Here is a 4,656-nt window from a genome sequence, read left to right on the forward strand (position 1 = left end):
AGTAGCTTCCTACCAAAGTGGGATCATTGCAGGCATAAAAACTCTTCTCAGAACAGACATGCAATTAGTCAGCGTCTTTTCTTCAGAACCAGAAAGCTTGTGCTATTTCCAGCAACGCAATATAGGTGCATGAAATAAACCTTTTTCATGCAATTCTAAGATGCTGTATTTGGCACAAAATAAACCAGTTGTTCCCAGCCTGGAAGCAATAAGTGGTCATCCAAACCACTCGCAGAAGCCACTCTGAGGTTTTTTTGTCTTCTTTTAGAGAGTGGATAATTGCTTGAAGATCTAGAGGCTCAGAAATAGTTCAAACAGTTCCCACAGGAAGTGAGAAATAGGGCTCAGGCATCCTACCCAAGGGAATCTGAACAGCTGCTCTTTGATTTGGGAGAGTAGATGATGATGTGACAAGAGAAAGTGACAAAGACTTAACGCGTCGGAGTTTATACCCTTTTTATACCCTAGCTGACAAAAATGAGGGAAAGGAGAAATTCACTACAAGAGAGAAGAGATACTCCTTCGCTGCTTTATTTGATGACGCTGGTTTGAAGGTAGGGAAGAGCATATGTGTATGTAATAGAAATGACTAAAGAAAGGTCGTTATCCCACAACAGCCCATTAGTTGGGAGGTGTGCAATGAGGCTACGAGCCACCGGCTGCTCCTCCTCCACACTCTGCTCCTTCTTCAGAGTCAACCTTCAGCAACTCAAAGGCATTCCCTGACAAGACTTAATTCAAAAGGAAAGCAATTAAAAATGCATTTCTTGAAATTACAAAGGAAGTCATGATACGATTTGGAATATATTATTCTTACCCATGTTCAATTTTCCCACATCATCATTTAAAATGTAATTACATGATTTGTGCTGAAGGGTCTGAGTTTTCACGCGCTCATTCAAGAATGCAAATGGATTAATTAAATTTGGGAGAAGTCTATCTTTATCACCATTGGAAAAGAGATTAATATATTTTCTCTGATTTAGAGAATTAGTGAAATTAATCACAGTTTCATGGATAAAGATTTCTGAAATGGAAATAAATTATAAACAAATAACTCATAGTGCAGTATCTCTATTAATTGCCGTCCTGCATATATTTTAATTCCTTGTTTAAAAAATTATGGTACGTTTTTTGTTAGTGCTACAGTCAATCTTCTAACATTAGAGAGAAGAGGGGTATAGCTGAGAAAGTCTGTCCTCAGAACTCCCATTATGCTAGTCCCAGGAAAGTTTAAAATGGCCCTTACGCGTGCTACTTTTACATACAGATCAATCTTCGTAAAGAAAATAGTATGTTCAGAGGTCCACTATTGGATATAGGTGTCAGGAGTATGGATTTTAGAATGAGAAATTAAAATACCGTATCAGTGAGATGGCTAATTGATGGACAATCTCCTACAAGTTGTCCACTGAATTTTATATGTGCAGCAGAATTCAGCCCTCCCATCCGCACAACAAGAATAATTATAAGAAAAGTGATATTTATTTGTTTATTTCTTTACTCATTCATTTATCCATCTATCTATCTATCATCTATCTATCTATCTATCTATCTATCTATCTATCTATCTATCTATCCATTTATTTGAGACAGGGTTTTTCTGTGTAGTCCAGGAACACACTCTCTAGACTAGATGGTCTTGAACTCAAGAGATCTGTCTGCCTCTGCCTCCCAAGTCCTGGGATGAAAGGTGTGCACCACCATGCCCTGCAACTTATTTTTATTTTATGTGCATTGGTATTTTGCCTGCATGTTTGCCTATGTGAGGGAGTCAGATCCCCTAGAACTGGAGTTAACATACAGTTTTGAGCTGCCATGTGGGTGGTGGGAACTGAACCCCCTTGGTCCTCTGGATGAACTGTCAGTGCTCTTAACACTGAGTTTTCCCAGCCCCACCCTCCAATAATAATTTTTAACAAACAAAAATGCAATATGAAGAGGAACGAAATGAAATACCCTCAAGCTATCAGTTCCTTACTGAGTCGGGATTAGCACCACCATGCCATCAAGTGAACATCCTCTTCTCAGGGTATTGCAGGGACAGCCTGCATAGGTTCTGTCCAGTTGGGAATCCAGTTTTACTTCCAGCTCATTATCACTTGACTTTATTGGGGAAGTCCCGTTCTAGGCATTAGCCTTACCTTCTTTAACTTAAAGATATTAACTCTCAAGCCTTGGGCGAGCGGCAGGACCCGCTGAGAATGTGCTGGAAACATTGCTTCCCAGAGTTGTGCAAAGACCAAGTCAGAAACTCCTTGGTAGGATATGTGTGTGTGCACACGTGTGTAGAGGCACATGTGCTACAGCACGTGTGTGAAGAGGACAACCCTGGAGTCAGTGTCTCCTTTCACCTTTATGTGAGTTCTGAGGATTGAACCCAAATCACCACACCTGCGCCGCAACCACTGCTACCTGTTAATCCATCTTGCCAGATCAACAGTATGCATTTCAGTAAGCCGGCGAAGTGTTTCTGACACACGCTGAAGGTTGCAGACCTGTGGGCTCTGTGATCGTCTATGGTAAACTGACCTGTTTGTGAGCTCAATTCAAGGACTGTATCTTATGGGTTCTAAGCCTAGAATGGCTCACTATATAGATGGGGCACTAGAGACATCAGCTCCATAGGACTCTTTTGGTTCCCAGACTCCTTCTGTACTCTGTGCATAACTCTCTTGTGGTACGTGTCATTCTTTCATCATTTTCATCTCCTTATTGGGTCATTTGCACTCGTCTTTGTTTTTCCTACACAGACGTCGCCATTGGTAACCTTCCCCTCTTACACCCCATATGGTTAGCAATGACTCTCAAACTTCTCAAGGACTAAGAGGACCAGAGGACACATATTATTGAGCATCAACCTCAGTGTTCCTAAGGATGATCGGAGAAGTGCTGAGAACCTGTTGTGTCCCTTGTCTGGGGACTTCCCTTTGAAATCCATTGTCACCATACATATCGCCTTAGTTACGCAGGAAATTCTAGTGACTATGTCACTACTTTCAAATATTAGCTGGTAGATATTTCAAAACAACATATCTGCTTTCAGGTAACTCAAAGGTGGGTTTACTAAATAGCACATTTAAAACCATGTATTGAATATGTTTTAATTTTACATAATGCCTTTTAGAAATGATACTAGCTAAACCAAGATATGCCTATGTTGCACATTAGGGACTAGGTCTGTAAGACAGTATATTCACCCTTTCCAACATTCTTAAACTATTTTAATTGTTCCTTTGGCACCTTTAAAGAAAATGTAAGTTCATTGACACTATATTGTCATTGACATTCTAAGCCCCATTATTTTTACATTTGCAGATCAAGAGAAGCTGCTTGTAGCTTTTATTCTACAGATTTCCTTGACTTTTTAAAATACTGTAGTCATTCCTTCCTTTACTCATTCTGCATAAGGCAGCATTGCAGGCACCGAGGTCCACAGAGGGGTGAACTGTCTGTCTCAATACTGCAAGCTAACCTTTTAGTCCGAATGAGGCGTGGGATTGAGTAAAAGCTACAGGGTATCTGTAGTGCTTTGGATGCTAAGAAACCTTTATGACAGCTGGCACTGGACTATAACCCAGCTGCTCGCGGAGGGCACAGTAGGAGTAGTGCGAGTTCAATGCCTGCCCGGGAAACTTAATGAGACTATCAAGAAAGATACAGGCGTGGGAGTAGAGGGAAGGAAGAGAAGGAGCTTCAGTGGTAAAGTTCTTGCTCAACCTATGAGGCCCCATGTTCAATCCCCAGCAACAAAACAAACAAACAAAGAAACCTCTGTCCATGCACAATGCCCATCATAAATTTAAATGTGTAATTTAGCATAGTTATCCCTTGTTTCTGACATTGTAAAACATGGCTGAACTCCTAAGTAAATGCTTCTATCACTTATCAAGTCCCAACCTGTGGATTCTATGACGACCTAACTGCTCTCCACAGTTCTCCGCCTTCATCCTTAGAAACTACACACTCCGTGTAAGTAAAAACAAAGGGAAGGTCAGTTACATTGCAAAGATTCACCATGGGATGGGTGGGGTTACATAAAAAAAGCAAAGCATGGATGCTATGGGAAATAATTTACTAGTTTTTCACGAAAGCTTAGATTTTCAAATAAACTGTGCTTTAAAAATTAATACCAAGAAATATATGTTAAAGGATCAATTTTAAGATAAAATTATGTATTTCTTCTTTAAGATATACATAAAGAGAAACCACAAAAATATGTTGCACAAATGTATGAAATAGTAAACATAGAGTTCACTTTCTTAACTGTATCCATGCAATTATTTTTAATAAAAATTTCTACTTAATTAATGAAACCAGGCTCTCCATACAACTTGCATTCCAATACAAGTTAAGATTCTTATAATTTTTTTAAAACATTGATTTTTACTTTTTTAAATCTCCATTTGGAATTTGGTTGTAATTAACAAAATCTGCTCATTCTGGCATACACACACACACACACACACACACACACAAATTGTGTTTTCAATAGTCAAAGTGGACCAGAGTTGAGAAATAAAATGACACAGACATTCAGAAATTTTACCAAATATATGAAAATCCCTAGCTCTTGTTGTATAGCACTAGGAACAAAAAGAATCACTTTTATACCACAATTTCAAAAAATGTAACGCTAATGACTAGACAGAAATA

Source organism: Chionomys nivalis, chromosome 24 (genome assembly GCF_950005125.1).
Source record: "Chionomys nivalis chromosome 24, mChiNiv1.1, whole genome shotgun sequence".
In the NCBI taxonomy this organism is placed as follows: domain Eukaryota; kingdom Metazoa; phylum Chordata; class Mammalia; order Rodentia; family Cricetidae; genus Chionomys; species Chionomys nivalis.